Here is a 16,419-nt window from a genome sequence, read left to right on the forward strand (position 1 = left end):
AATATCTCTCTCAATAAAATTACAAATGATCACATATCGTGTCCCCTCAGCATCACATATGCTAGTGTAAAACCCATGAATACTAAGTGTCTACTGTAGTGCAACAGATTAAATTTTGTAAGCTAATACCAATTTCCCCTTGGACTTGGATTTTACCTGCATTCATTTATTAGCTTTTTTTCCCCAGAAGTCATCCTGTCCAGTGCTCTCAAATAAAATATGTAGATTTTACTCAGTTTTTTGTGCCTGTCATACCTTATTGTTTAGAAAGAGCCATAAGACAGAGAAAAAAGTGTTAGTGCAAGATAATGAGTAGGGGGCTTTGGGCACTAGTATGTTGCATGTTGTTGTTTAGCTGTGAAGTTGTGTCTTGACTCTTTTGAGACCCCATGGATTGTAGCCTGCCAGGCTTCTCTGTCCATGGGATTTTCCAGGCAAGAATATTGGAGTGGGTTGCCATTTCCTTCTCCAGGGGATCTTCCCAACCCAGGGATGGAATCCACGTCTCCTGCATTGGCAGCTGGGCTCTTTACCACCAAGCCACCCGCGGAGCCCTAGTATGTTGCATAGAGCACAGTAAATAATGGGAAAACAAACAGAAAGCCTTTCCTAGAGTAGGAAGACCTTTTACAGGCCTTCAGTTGGCTACATTCACCCAACTCTCTTTTCACCTTTGATTTTATAAACGGGAGAAGTGAGATGAAATAACGTATCTCCCTAAAGTCACACAGTGGAGTCAGGGCTAGGACCCAAGTTTGCTGCCTCCTGTGTCTGTCTTCTTGTTATTGTGCCATGGTACCTTCTGAGACGTTGGCTCATCTTCATCAGAGAAATTTGGTCAGGAGTTGTCAGGAACCACAGAACATCTGAGCTAGAATGGGTGTGCTATATCATCTGTACCACTCCTCCCTTGATGTTAGGAGTTCTTTGCCACCCTGATGGGTTATTATCTGGCATCTACTTGAACAGTGGCTCATGAGGTGGACAGTCCGGCTTTTACAGATTTTCTGTATGGGGATCCCAGTTAGACTACCCTCTGATTTCTGTCCATTTGTCCCAGTTTTCTTCCTTGATGTATCAAGCACTTTCTATTTGTTAGTAATACAAAGTGAAATAAAATGTGTCTCCTGCCCTCTAGGAGCTTAGTAGGGGAAACTGTCAAATAAATGAGTAATGAGGAGCCAGCAGGATAAGTACTCTGGAGGGGTATGTGCTTTCTGTGCAGGAGAAACATCTAAATCAGGCTGGGACCAGGTGAGGAAAAGCTACCTGGAGGAGGTGACCCTTGATCTGGGTTTTGGAATAAATAGATAATTAGATGAAGAAAGAAGAGGGGGCATCTCAGACAAAGGGAAGAACCTGCAGAAAGGCTCAGAATCATTCTTTAGCACATCACTTTAGAGATGAGTATGATGATCTGTACAGCTGGAGGTAGGGAGATTTATGGCAAGTGAGGGGAGAGAAGGTGAGGAAAGGATGCAGGGGTATGATGCAGCCGCCTGCATCGTGTGCAGTTGTGTTGTCAGAAGAGTGTTTTATAGCCTTCACCCCTCTTGGTGAAAATCACTCAGTCGTGTCCAACTCTCTTTGTGACCCCACTGTAGCCTGCCAGCTCCTCTGTCCATGAAATTTGCTAGGCAAGAATACTGGAGTGAGTTGCCATTCCCTTCTCCAGGGGATCTTCCTGACCCAGAGATTGAACCCCAGTCTCCTGCATTGCAGGCAGATTCTTTACCATCTGAGCCACCTTAAGATGCCTTCAAATTTAACTTGTCCTGCTTTGGAGCGTGATGATCAGAAAACTCTAGGTTCAAACCCTGACACCAGTATGAGGCCTTTCTAGGCGTTAGTTTCTTCATCTGTAAATTGAGGGTGGTAGTAATTTTTCCCAACTTTTGTTTAGATAAAAGGATACATGAAAGCACCTCACATAGTTCCTGACTCACTATAGCTGTTAAAAATCTTTCTCCTCTTTTCCTGAATTCTCTGTAATAATTACATCCAGAGGCCCTACCTTGGCTATTATAAACTCTAACATCAGACTGTTTTGTTTTTGGGTTTTTTTTTTTTGGCAAGGATCCTGTCATTTTTACCTAACCATACATTTCTGCATTATGGAGTGAAATTAAATCCAAAGTAAAGATTGCCCTTCCTAAGGCTTTGAGAGAGAAAGTGATTAGAAAGGTAAGTTATGATTTTTCCAGATATCCTGCTTTTAGCAGACTAACTAAGAGAGTGAGATGATGAGGATTTCTGAGAGAGTTAGACAAAAAGGTCAGGGAAGCCACTGGATTTGATTGAAGTATGTGGAGGAGACAGTGTTTATATGATAGATATATTTTGTTTGAAGAAGGATTTTGAACCTACTCAAGTGTAGTAGCAATATGTCTGCAGCAGAGGATATGCTTTAGCTAAAAGCACGTGGGAGAAATATAGCCATCCTAAGAAAGACCCCAGAGTGTAAAAGAGTTGAATTATTTGCAGTGAAATGGTAACTCAAATTAGAAAGGAAAAGCCTTGCCTGGAGAAAAGTTGAAGTTAAAAAGTAAGGACTGGCTACTCTCTAATCCTGTCCAAGGATCTTTATCAAGAGAGGCAAGGGAGATGGGGAAGAGGAAATGAGACTAGTGGAGCCATGGGAAAGCGGGTGAGGGAGATTTAATGATGAAACGGAAGTGAAGGAAAGCATGATGTGTGTGGCTTTGTATTTGTATATTTGCTGTGTCAGAATAATGACTTTTCCCCTTCCTTCCTTCCTTTCCACGGCAGCCCCCTGCCTTTTTTTTTTTTTTTTTTTGGCTAAATAGTCAGGTCTAAATTATAACCATGGTAAAATGATGACAGCAAATCTCAAAGTGAGATGAACTTCTATGAATAATACTCAGTTTCATGGAAAAACTTGTCTGTAGTTGATAATCTTTTCTTTACCTTTGGATTTAATCCCTTTTCATCATTTTCTATACCAATTCTTTTGAAAGTAAATTGACCAGGGCTGCAGATAAACACATACTCATTTGGTTTGATGTAATTTGTCTTCCCCTGCATCTTCACCATTAGTGTTATCCTGAAAATTAGTTTATATTTCAGTAAAATGAGGAATAGACTATAATAGCGTGCTGGGATGGTGATCATTTTTTCTAAGTTTTACTGAAGAGCTGACATCAAATATGTTAAGGCAAAAGGCAGGGTAGTTCAGCTGCAAGTGAAAATGGGTCTTCAATGTTCAAATGGTGACACAGTGGAGAGACAGATCTTTGCCTAAGATAATGTAGTTATCACTAGAGCAAGTCAGCTTGAGATGGGTAGGCAGAGAATGGAAATGCAAAGGTCAGTTCTTACTACCATCCCTAATCCTTTTCAGGTATAGCAGAGAAAATTCATTCAGAAGAGAGTAGAAAAGGAGATGAGGAGGTGGGGGAGAGGGTGGGTTGCAGAGAGTGAGGAGGGTGCCTATGAGCCACCATGGTTTGTAGGGGCTCAAAAGTCAGCAGGTAGAATTAACACCATCAAGTGTAACACTCTATCCACCTAACTTGTGGTAGGCATTGTTGTTTAGTCGCTCAGTCGTGTCTGACTCTTTTGCAACCCCATGTACTGTAGTCTGCCAGGCTCCTCTGTCCATAGGATTCTCCAGGCAAGAATACTGGAGTGGGTTGCCATGCCCTCCTCCAGATGATCTTCCTGACCCAGGGATCGAACCTGGGTCTCCAGCTTGGCAGGCAGATTCTTTACCACTGAGCCATCAGGGATTGCCACATCGCAGTTTCCACTTTGTTCTCTCACTTGCTCGGTATAGTTTATCAAAGTTGTCAGGTTATCTGAGTACCTGTCCAGTGCCAGCCTTAGGGGCTAGCTGATTTTGCCAATAAATGTCTCAGATATTTACTGAGCATATGAGTGTGTGTTGTGTGTTGGGCTTGCAGAGAGAGGCGATGGTGAATCACTTGTTGTTTTTCCTCAAGTCCATTTATTTATTTAAAAAATACTTATGGATACTTACTGTGTGCCAGACACATTAGTAAGTACAAGTGTGGAAAATATCTTGATTTATTTAGATATCCTCCTGATAAGAAACATTCAGGTCAATTGCAGTTTTTACATTTATAAATGATGTGACTATGGACATTTTTCTTGTATGTGTCTCCCAGAGATCCTTTGCAGGAGATTGTCTTAGGTAGTGAAAATGAATAAACTATAGCTACACACATCAACATATGTGAATCTTAGGAGCATAATGTTGAGCCAAAAACCAAACACATATAAGTTGCAACACAGTAAGAAATCAGTATGATACCATTCATAGGAAACCAAAAGCATGAAAAATAAACATGTTGTTTAGGGACACATGCATATGGGATAAGACTATCATAAAAACAAGGGAATAAGTTACACAAAATTAAGACAGCGATAATTTCAGGAAGATGGAGAGTGAGATGGGGGAAGCACAAAAGCTACTGTACTGTTCCACCCATACAGGAAGTTCTGGTTAATTTCTGTTTATTTAGTGAGTAAATGGAACCTTGACATATATTTATATTATTATAATTTCTATATATATTTAATTTTTATTTAAAATTTTTAGAGGGAGGTGTGGATCATGACCTCAAGAAATTTATGGTTTATTGAAATAGAAAAGACATATTAGCAAATAAATGCCACAAAGTGCTTGAGCGATATGACTCGTGGTGTTCAGTTGCTTATAGTCCCATGTAAAGATTAATTTTTACATAATTTCAATTACACAGTTTCAATTCAAAGTAGAATATGATACATGCCATATGAGTAAAGTGCTATGAGAGTATAGAGAAATAACATTGATAGGTTATAGGAAAGCTGCTTAAAGGAGGTGTCATAAGCTGGATCTTGCAGGATGAATAAAATTATGAACTACATAGATCATGAGGGAAGAATTTTCTTAAAGAGGAGACACTGTCGGGCTTCCCCCGATGTCTCAGTTGTACAGAATCCGCCTGCCAATGCAGGAGACACTGGGTTGATCCCTGACCTGGGAAGATCCCACAAACCCCGGGGCGACAAAGCCCTGTGCCACAACCATTGAACCTGTGCCCTAGAGCCCAGGAGCTGCAACTACTGACTCCCGAGCGCCTTAGAGCCTGTGCTCTAAGAGAGAAGCCCCCGCAGTGAGCCCACATTCCACAGCTGGAGAGTAGCCCCCGCTGCTCTCTACCCCCGCCACAAGCAGAGAAAAACCTGCGCAGCAGTGAAGACCCAGCACAAAATAAGTAATAAATGAAATTATTTAAAAAAAAAAATAGGAAACACTGTAAACAAAAATGTAACATCCCTTGAGTACCGGGCATGACTGAGGATGACAATGAGGCCAGTGGATGCAGAGGGAAGAAGGGATGCGGCTAGACTCAGGACCTTTAATGTCATGCTAAAGAACTTTGTCTTTATTCTGCAACTACTCAGTGGATCTCAGATTTCTCTTTATCTGGTAGCATTTTGAAGAATGGATTGGAAAAAGATGTAGGGAATGGGAGAGTTCGCAGAGAGCCTACTTTGGAAAGTTGCAAGCAAAAGATCATGAAGCAGTGGAGATGGAAAGAAAGGGATGAACGTGAGAGCTAACACAGAGATATGACCTGATTGGTAATTGAATTCGGAATGATCTACTGCTTTCTTTATCTTATCTTTTTGCCCTGGTTTTACATTGACTTCTGCATCTGTCCCATCTTGATCTGCATCCTTGTATTTATTTAATTGCCATATAGCAAGCAACTGAGGAAAGGCATTACCAAGTGCATTTTACGTAACATCTTTAAAACATTTATCTGGGAAAGATGAGCAGTATTTGCAACAAATATTTATACCAGGGCAAATGGGTAAAGACTAAGGAGAAATATACTTTTCCTAATTACAGTGTTGATAACTCAGGATTTGATCACTTATCCGATTTAATCACATCAGTGCCTTAACATGTAAAGGTACCTCATGCACTACACTTTAGTTTCTTTTCACTTAAAAGTATTACATCCATTGGGATTCCCTGGTGGTTCAAACCGTGAAGAGTCTGCCTGCAATGGGGGAGACCTGAATTCTATCCCTGGGTCTGGAAGATCCCCTGGAGAAGGAAATGGCAACCCACTCCAGTATTCTTGCCTGGGAAATCCCATGGACAGAGAAGCCTGGTGGGCTACAGTCCATGGGGTCGCAAAGAGTCGGATACAACTGAATGACTTCACTCACTCACTCAGCACATCCATTAGCTGTTTTATTTTTAATTATTCAAGGTAAAGAGGATTATTGTGTTCCCAAAAAATTAAACAGAAAGTCTCTTAAAATTTCAACAAAAATCATTGTTGAAAATCTTTCTGAAGTTCTATGGGTATTGGTAGGTACAACTTACTAAACATATTTTAACCTTAACTTGGTGTTGAGCTTCTAGGCTTCATTTATGGTGTGTAGTACTGTAGTTGAAGAACGGGCCAAAAACTAATCACATAATATACTTCAGAAAGTATTTATTGTTGTTCAGTCACAAAGTCATGTCTGACTCTTTGTGACCCCATGGACTGCATTGCATCAGGGTCCCCCTGGCCTTCACCATCTTCCTGCATTTACTCAGATTCATGTCCATTGAGTCAGCTTTTTGTTATTTTTGCTGTTCATTCTTGAACACTGAACCCTACATGTAAGCTCGTGTTCTTGACATTTTCTATCCCTACCGCCTCTCCTCAGAATAACGTCCTGAAAAATATTTTTAGTTTATCTAAAGATTTTATATAGTTGAAGTCCAGTATATCAGTGTAGACAGATTTCCCAATTATAGTAAATTTAAGTATGGAAGAAAAACATCTCACCTTACTTTGTTTCTTTCTTCAAATACACTGGACCAAAGAGGTCTAACTGTCTTGAATTCCTCTTTCGGGACATAACAACACTTTACCCAAAGGTATTTATTTTTATCAATTTCTGGGGTGTTTTGGGGATTTCATGATTACATGCTTGCCAAGCTCCTTTGTTTTAGATTCCTACAGCCTCCTGCTCAGCCTCTAATTGCTACCTATTCTATCTGATAACTGCCTTTCTGTTTTGATTCTAGTGCCTTCCTAAACAGAAATGATATTTAGTCTTTGCCTTGGTATATCATTTAGGTATGCACTGACCCCTGCATAAGGAGACGTAGCTGTGTATGTTCAAAAGGCATTGGCTGGAAGGTGACAGTCCAACATGTATAGGGCATTTGGGAAGTTGAGGCTCTTCATTTTAGAAAGAGTTTTACAACTCTCTGCTGCTGTGGGTAGCCAACGCTTTGTTTGCCTTTAGCCTAGTAAAACTTGCTCTGTCTACACTATGTTACAAAACATATGGTTAGTGGGTGTCAACTTTCAGTGTTTCTTTTGCACAGAATCTTGGCCATGGTGGAAGTGATGGGGAGGGGGAGATACCTTTCTTTAATCAGTAGCAGGAGCATCTGGGGAGCATGTTTCACAATCTGCTCAGATTAGAACAGTGGTAACAATAGTGCCCACCACACTATACTCTCCGCATTTACCTGTAAGCTGCATCTTCATTGATTTGCTTCTGAAAATCACCTCTCTGACTTACTGAACTGAATTATTATGAGGCAGTCATGTAAAAATCATTGTCTTTTTTCCTATTCCTGTCAATCTTTTATTTTTCTTCATGACAAGCCAAATACATACTAGAAATTAGTAATCCTCATACTTATGTTTACTATCCTTGTGACTTTTTTGTTGTCAATTTACTGTTTCCTTAATCTCCTTTGCATGCCTTTTTCCTTTCTATTTCGTTTTTGCTCCATTTCCCAAAATGATCCTTGCATTTCAGTTTTGTGAACTTATCTTTTATTGATAATGCTTTAGTTTATTTTTTCCCCTTCAAGTAGTCTTTGTAATAATAATCTTCACATAGGGGTATTTCTGTGTTATTTTCTTTGAATCCAACATTTCTTTTCCTGCCATTGATAACTTACTGATTTTTTTTTCACAAACAGCAGATTAATTCTCTACTCATTGTCTCTAAATTCAAAGTTAGAAACCTTACATATGCAAATTCAGTTCTATTTGCTTTAATTATCAAACTCTGTTTCCTTCAGTGAATATGTTCTGTTTTGCATTTAGATGTTGCTAGAAAATGAGGAGAGAGTATGTGCAAAATAAGGCTGGAGGGAAAGAAAGAATCATTTGGAGTTTTATTTTTCATTTAAAAAGCTAATTAAAATTGTATAACCTAAGCAAAGAAAAACTTTACTCTTTTGTGATCATAAGGGTGGACTGCTGGATCTCACAAATTAGGAAGTTCAGATGTTTCTTCTTTGTGTAGGCAACTCTGAGAGTGATCATTATAAAGGACAATGCAAGGGAAGTGGGGAGTTTGCATGGCCAGACCATAGGCAGCATAATCTGATTTTTAATAGTTAGGATTCGTCTATGGTCATTAAGAGGTATTCTTAAAAATATATCTGAAGAGTATATTTGCATTATGATAAGGGGAGCATTAGGTGGACATTTCATTCTCAGATATTTGTATAACCAAGGAATGCAATGCACTCTTGGTCACCAAGGACTCTGGCTGGGGCTTTAGAAGATTATCCACTCTTTGTCAGTGAAGTGACAAGGATGTTGTAGAAACAACTTGCCTTTTCTTTCTTCAAGTCCTGTGTGGTTTCTATTTATGTCTTTGTGTATCTTTCTCAGTTCCTTATGTGTTAAGTAGTCTTGAAGGCCAGTACTCTTGTTGAAAACTTACTAAGATTCTGGAGCATTCAATTCCTATCTGTATGACTTGTCAGGCTAATGATGAGTGACTTGGAAATCTGTCTGCAGTGCCTCTACCCAACTATCTTCAAAAGTGCTTTCACTTGGTTATTTAGAGAGAGCTATATGGTAGGTGGGGGGGAAATGTGAGTTTGGGCTTTAAAGTAACAAATTCCTTTCCAGGGGAAATTGCACTGCTTAACTGAGTATTGAAAGAAGATACTGGGAACATATGTGCGTTAGGTCAGCCTCCAGAGTGTAGCTAAATTTGCAAGACAGTTGACTTGGCTCAAGTGATGTAACTTTATATCACGATTGTCCTTTGGGTTTTGAGTGACTTACAATAGTCTGTTTTGTGATGACTGATTCTGAAGATGGTGAAAACCATGAACTGACCATGGTGGTGAATGCCTTTGAGCGATATTAAGAGTTGAGGGGAGCAGCCCAATCTGTTGGTGGGAGAGGATCTGAGAGGTCAGAAACTCAGGGCGTGATGTGGCTGTGCTGACATAGACATCCTCAGATACCAGCTGTTTATCGTCATCAACTGATGTTCTTCCAGGAACCTGGAGCTCTACAGAGTGATGTTGTATTTTATTCATTCCAAGCTGCATATTTTTTATAATTTTACATCTCTGAAATTGGAATCTGTTCTATATGACTCACAACCTAACATAGTTTGGTTGTGTTTTTTCCTAGTGGTATTATATACATGGTGTATTTTACTAATTATTGAGTTTGTCTTATAGTTATTAAACTGGACAGTAATAATGATCTTGCTACTATTCACTAAGCTTCCTGTGTGCCAGGAGACTTTCCGAGGCCTGCATGTATTATCTCACTTAATCCCCATAATTCCTCTGGTTTATAGCTTTCTGATAAATTCTGGTCTTTTATTTTTGGGCTCTTCCTAATCTAAACTAATTGGCCAATAGTGTAGAAATGCAGTGATGGTGGTTTAGTCGCTAAGTTGTGTCTAGGTCTCGCAACCCCATGGACTGTAGCTCACCAGGCTCCTCTGTTTATGGGATTTCCCAGGCAAGAATACTGCAGTGGGTTACCATTTCCTTCTCTGGAGAATCTTCCTGACCCAAGGATGGAATCCGGGTGTTCTGCATTGCAGGCAGAGATTCTTTACCAACTTAGTCACCAGGGAAGCCCATAGAAATGCAGGCACATACCTAGTGTAGCACATTTCATCCCACATAAAAAATACAGATTCCCTGATGTTTAAATGTGATCAAGTGGGAAGGCAGAAGGAACTCATGAAAGGAGAGAAAGCGATCATGGTTATTTCAGAGAGAGGACCATGTGGGAAGGAGTTCTTTCCAGATTCTGTCTCTGATCCCTCCCTGTGTGAGTGCCTGCAGATATTGTGACAGTCACGTGACAGAGTATCCTGGGCCTCATTTTCTCCTTCTTTCTTCAGCCGCTTGCTCTTCTATAGCTGATTGATCTTTCCAGACTGCGCTGGGAGAGAGCATCCCTCTCTTCGTGGCACTAATTTGGTGAAGGCGGTGGGCTGCAGTCAGACAGTGGGAGAGTGGAAAATTCAAAAGCCATCCATTTTACTTGACATTTCCCAGCTGGTCTTCAGTAATCCCCAGCAATCCTTCGTGTGAATGATCAGCGGACGGGGAGGCCAGCCCGCCTCCCAGGGCTGTGGAAGAGCAGGGGACTCATGTGTTTCTAAATTGACCTGACAGATCAGAGTGGTGCCCTGCATTATTGCAACTTGTATTTTGACATAGTGACTTATAAAGAAATATGGTCAGTAGTCAGGAAAATAATCTTTGGCTGAGGAAGGCTAAAATTTGTCAGAACTGGAGAGAAACGTGGCATTTGTTTTACTAGTTTGTTTCACTGGGATCACCAGGCAAAATGGTGGAAGGGGTAGCGTTTGCTCCTTGCTCCTGGTGCTTTGGTGCGTAGTGAAATTCGCTCAGTTGTGTCTGACTCTTAGTGACCCCAAGGAATTCTCCAGGCAAGAATACTGGAGTGGGTCACGTTTCCCTTCTCCAGGGCATCTTCCCAACCCAGTGATCGAACCCAGGTCTCTCACATTGCAGGTGGATTCTTTACCAGCTGAGCCACTAGGGAAGTCCAAGAATACTGGAGTGGGTAGCCTATCCATTCTCCAGGGGATCTTCCCAACCCAGGAATCGAACCGGGGTCTCCCTCATTGCAGGTGAATTCTTTACCAGCTGAGCTTTCGGCACATAAAAGGCCCTTAATAAATGAATGAATAAATCCTCGTATCTGAAGGCCCTGGTACACCATCCTTCCAGATCTCACCTTTCAGTGAACTCCCTCTCCCAGTCTGTCCTGTGTATAATTTCTCCAGGACCGAGTTTTCTGCTAAGATGAACTACATTTTGCTGCTGTGTGAGGGCAAGTGAATCTGTCCCAGAGAACGTGCCCTGATCTCTCTGAGCCTGCTTTTCCTCATCCTTAAAACGAAGCCACAGTTCTCAGAGCTCATTGGTGGGGTGGAAAAGTAGACGAGATCAAGTGAGAAGTGCTTCCAAGGTCACCGCAGAAGTGTCAGCTGTCTCTCAGGCAATGCATTTAGGTTTAGTCATGGCTTTGCTGTGCTGGATAATTGTGGGTTCAGTGATGTGAGCCCACACCTTGGATTCCACTCTTCTTGCATCTCCTTTCTGGTTCTTTTCTTTTTCTTTTTTTTTTTAAATTGAAGTATACCCTTTCTGGTTCTTCAGAGAAAACAGTTAAATCAAGGTACATATCAGAGGCTTGTGGACCTTTTTAAACCAAGAAAGAAATGTGATGGATAGTTCCTACCATCTGGCAAAATCCTAGGCCCCCTATTCCTTTTACTTGTTGGTGTTCCCTTTGTAATATCTGCTGTTATCAGATGTCAACACCTTTAACTTTTTAAAGTCAAAGGGGTCTGTATAGGTATTAAGTTTATGCCAGTTTTCTTCAATCTTAGGAAACAGATTTTTAGAATTTATCATAAGTCGATATTCTCCCACTTTGTCTCAGAAGGAATAAGAAGTTTGAGTTACATTCGTGATTCCGGGTTCCAGGTCCCTCTTTTGGCATCCGATCTTCATTGAGCCTTCCCTGACCTGACCCGGCCTGGCTAGTGACCCCTCCACTGGGCATTAGTTCAGTTTTCATGTGATGTAGTTCATATAACTGTCTTGCGTGCTGGTCTCAGAGTCCTTGAGTGCAGGGTTCTGACTGCATATCTTCTTACATTTCCAGAACCTGTCTATGTGATTTGCTGAGTGACTTTGTTGTAGGAAGGAATGGAGATAGGGAGAGAGAAAAGTGTGGAAGAGTGGAGGATGTTAAGAGAACTTTTTTTTTTTTTGATTGTACAGTGATGATTGCCTTGGTTTATGAACTTTTCTATATAGAAGTCACAAAAGCTAACAGAGTCACTAATGTACTCAGTCCATAATCATTCATTCAGCAAACATTTTTTTAAACACACTCAATGTATCAGACCTGTCTGAGCCATGAGAAGAAAAGAATCAAGTCGAAGACCTACCCTCCTGGAAGTCAGGTGTACAAAACTCATCATAATGTCCTGCATCGAGTGTGGCAGTGGATGTGTAAATAGCACTGCAGGAGTGCTGGCCCAGGGGCCTCACTTCCCAGCTGGGCAAGTCCAAAGGCCTTCCAGGAGGGAAGACTTTTCAGGTGGACCGCAAAGGATCAGTGGGAGTCCATTCAGTAGGTGGGAAAAGGAGAGGGGACAAGTCTAGACAGAGAGATTGACCTGCCCTACAAGGACATCAAGGTATTAAGAGTGGAAAATTCGTTACCATCTTTCTAAATTCCATATATATGCGTTAGTATACTGTATTGGTCTTTATCTTTCTGGCTTGCTTCACTCTGTATAATGGGCTCCAGTTTCATCCATCTCATTAGAACTGATTCAAATGAATTCTTTTTAATGGCTGAGTAATATTCCATGGTGTATATGTACCACAGCTTCCTTATCCATTCGTCTGCTGATGGGCATCTAGGTTGCTTCCATGTCCTGGCTATTATAAACAGTGCTGCGATGAACATTGGGGTGCATGTGATTGGGTGGAGAGGGAGGCGGGAGGAGGGATCGGGATGGGGAACACATGTAAATCCAAGGCTGATTCATGTCAATGTATGGCAAAAACCACTACAATATTGTGAAGTAATTAGCCTCCAGCTAATAAAAATAAATGGAAAAAAAAAGAGTGGAAAATTCAAAGTTAGTATAAGAGGCCAGTGTTGGGAAAGAGACTGGAAGATTTGGTCAGGACTAGATTCAAGTCCAGCAGTCAGCCTCTCTCCCTAGCCCAGGGCTTGTCTATCTTTTTTTTTTTTTTTCTTTTAAATTTTTTTTAGTGTCTCAAGAATCAGTAGAACTTTATTCACTTCCATTCTTTCACCATTAACTGGAGAAAGCAAAAATGTTTTATGTGTTTACAAAGATAAATGACCTCTTTACCCAAGGAAGATCAAAACCTCAAACAAAAACAGGGAATATCTTTTTAAAGCTCATGCTTCAAACCTAGACAGCTTATTAAAAAGCAGAGACATCACTTTGCTGGCAAAGATTCATATAATCAAAGCTATGATTTTTTTCAGTAGTCATGTACAGATGTGATAGTTGGACCATAAAGAAGGCTGAGTGCCTAAGAATTGATGCTTTCAAACTCTAGTGCTGTAGAAGACTCTTGAGAGTCCCTTGGACAATACGGAGATCAAACCAGTCAATCCTAAAGGAAATCAACCCTGAATATTCATTGGAAGGACTGATGCTGAAGCTGAAACTCCAATACTTTGGCCACCTGATTTGAAGAGGCAACTCATTGGAAAAGACCCTGATGCTGGAAAGATTCAATGCAGGAGGAGAAGGGGGTGACAGAGGATGAGATGGTTGGATGGCATCACTGACTCAATGAACGTGAGTTTAAGCAAACTCCAAAAGATGCTGAAAGACAAGGAAGCCTGGCGTGTTGCAGTCTATGAGTTCGCAAAGAGTCGGACATGACTGAGCAACTGAACAACAATATATTGCTTTGTTACTACAGAGTCCCACAGCCTAGCCAAGACTAGCAAACTTTATTTTCAGCAATGTATGTTACAGAAGAAAAGATACATTTAATCTGCTTTTCCAGATAACCCTCTTCACTTTCTGATGGACTCTGAATGGGGAGAGGGTCCTCCCATAGCAATCTCTGTAGCTTACCACCGAAGTGGTACAGGGCGTGTGCTGGTGTTTTATCCAGTCACCAACTCAGGCTCTTGGTCAGAAGAGAGGCTGGGAATAGTACCATTTATGTATTCATTATGCTGTTTAATTTAAAGTGGCACCAGAAGAAAGGACAAATAATCACCTTGGGTCCTTGCCTTGAAATCCCACCCATCTGTTTTGTGTATGTTTGTAAGAGTGGCTGGAGGAAGCAGGAGAAAAGCTGATTACCTCTTAGAGAAAGAGGTTGGGTGGGGATGAAGCCATGGTTTATCTTCTCTTTTACTTGACTCTGTGTTTCTGAAGATAAAGGGGCACATCTTGAAAGATCACAAGAGGGACTGTCATCCCAGGGCCTCATTCCATACGCTGGACTACATGAGTAGAGTTGTGACTGTCTCTAGTCTGGTGTCCTTTCTTCCCTGGCTCCTGCTCACATGGACCAACAGGCAGTATCCAGGGATCGGGGAGGCATGGAAAACCACGCAAGGATTGACCCACTGAAGTGCTTCCTCAGCCGTGGCCATTGCCTGCCAGAAACAGCTCCAAACCTGAGTCCCCAGAGCACCCTGGTACAGGTTCATGCACCTTGTAGATGAGCCCTGCAGACTTCATGTGGTCTAAGGTGAAATACACGCTTCTGGGGTTTCACTCCCTGAGATGTCAGGTATGATCAGGACTATAAACCCTCACCTGCCAACATTTCTCCTGGAAAGAAGACTCACATTAATTTCTACATAGTGAGCGTAACCTTAGCTCACATGTGAATTTATCTTTCATTTGGGGATTACCTTAAGCAGTTGGTTAGTGCTCGGTATTACCTTTCTCATGGAGTGTTTTTCTGTAGTTTTCTTTTTCTCCATTAACTTGATGAAAAAACACAGATGATTTGAGGCATACTCTGCTCTATCGAGTTCAGGCTCAGTCAGGTGACACACATCACCTAGCATTTAGAAGTGAACCACTGGAACTCAGAAAAATTGGCTTCCCTGGTGACTCAGAATCTGCCTAGAATGCAGGAGACCTGGGTTCAATCCCTGGGTCCAGAAGCTCCCCTTGGAGAAGGAAACGGCAACCCACTCCCATATTCTAGCCTGGAGAATTCCATGGACAAAGGAGCTTGGCGGACTACAGTCCATAGAGTCGTAAAGAGTTGGACACGACTGAGCGACTAACATACTTTCAGAAAAATTACAGTGAGGCATATTCGACTGCCCACGGGTAGATTTTTGCTCTGTTTACATGGAAAGAGAATAATGAAACTAGATGATCATGTAAGAGAACATTTTTTGCGATTCAGGTCAAACAAAAGAATCTTTAAGTGTGCTCTCTGGAAAAGAGTTGAATTCATAGTGGTCATAAACTTTTTGGATAGGAGCGTGACTCAATGAAATTTTTAACAGAAAAGACTCTTATGTCAGAGCTATGGAAACCTACAATATCCTATAATAATTTATTTAAGAATATCATAGTGGTTCTGAGCCTCAGGATGTGGGAGGAAAATTAAACAGCGGAAATCATGTTGCAGGACTTTATATTTTTATACATACTTGACAGACATCTACAGTAAGTGGTTTTTTCATCAAATGACTTATAAGGAGGTGAAATGCCAGGTAATATCCCCAGGGAAAGAACAATGGGCAAATTTGTGAATATCATTTCTGTTTGGCTTTCTATTATCAAAGACAGTTGTTGAAGATATAGTAAGTTCTGCTGTGAGTAAAGCCCTTTAAAAACGAAAATGTGGGTGGATTTTAGAAAGCAAACATGATATCTAAAGGGGCTTCATTCTTCGAATCCTCATTTGCTAACACTGGATCATTTGACCTTGGGAAAAATGTAAAACAGAAAGCCCAAATTTATGATTGCTGTTCCTTCACTTATGATACTGACCTTGATGTTGACTTTAGCCTTGGCAAGTCAATGCTGAGTATTCTATATGTCTGTGTGCATGCATGTGAAGTCACTTCAGTTGTGTCTAACTCTTTGTGACCCCATAGACTATGGGCCACCAGGCTCTTCTGCCCATGAGGTTCTCCAGGCAAAAATACTGGAGTGGGTTGCCATGCCCTCTTTCAGGGGATTGTCTCAACCCAGGGATCAAACCTGCATCTCTTATGTCTCCTGCATTGGCAGGCTGGCTCTTTACCACTAGCACCACCTGGGAGGCCCTCTATATGTCTAGGGTACACTATTTGTGACCATGGCTTGAAATGTGAAAGACACTCTTAAAGTTGTGGAAACAGTACGTGAATGTACCAGGGTCTAGAAGCACACATTTCCAAATATGTTGTTACATGGGATGTGATAAAGTAGTTTACTTAAGTAAGATTATTTATTACCTGGGTTGTATTATAATACATTTACCAAATCAATAATATTCATTTAGTTCAGTTCAGTCACTCAGTTGTGTCTGACTCTTTGAGACCCCATGAACTGCAGCACGCCAGGCTTCCCTAGAGCTTA

At 41.1% G+C, this 16,419-nt stretch overlaps 1 protein-coding gene and 1 non-coding gene across 3 annotated transcripts in view; one reads left to right on the forward strand and one right to left on the reverse strand.

Moving 5' to 3' along the window:
• Positions 1-16,419, forward strand: part of SMYD3 (SET and MYND domain containing 3) — a 709,727-nt gene that overhangs the window by 522,811 nt on the left and 170,497 nt on the right. Inside the window, exon 1 of one of the 2 annotated variants that reach the window (XM_043923816.1) lies at positions 15,868-15,872. The exons of the other annotated variant lie outside the window; for it this stretch is intronic. The gene's annotated coding sequence lies outside the window, so the exon portion shown is untranslated. Of the gene's footprint in view, positions 1-15,867; positions 15,873-16,419 lie in introns of those variants that run through there. 2 annotated transcript variants of the gene reach the window in all.
• Positions 3,678-3,749, reverse strand: TRNAG-GCC. Its single transcript has one exon. It is a non-coding gene; the product is annotated as a tRNA-Gly (tRNA).

The sequence above is a fragment of the Cervus elaphus genome, chromosome 14 (assembly GCF_910594005.1).
Source record: "Cervus elaphus chromosome 14, mCerEla1.1, whole genome shotgun sequence".
NCBI classification, from domain to species: domain Eukaryota; kingdom Metazoa; phylum Chordata; class Mammalia; order Artiodactyla; family Cervidae; genus Cervus; species Cervus elaphus.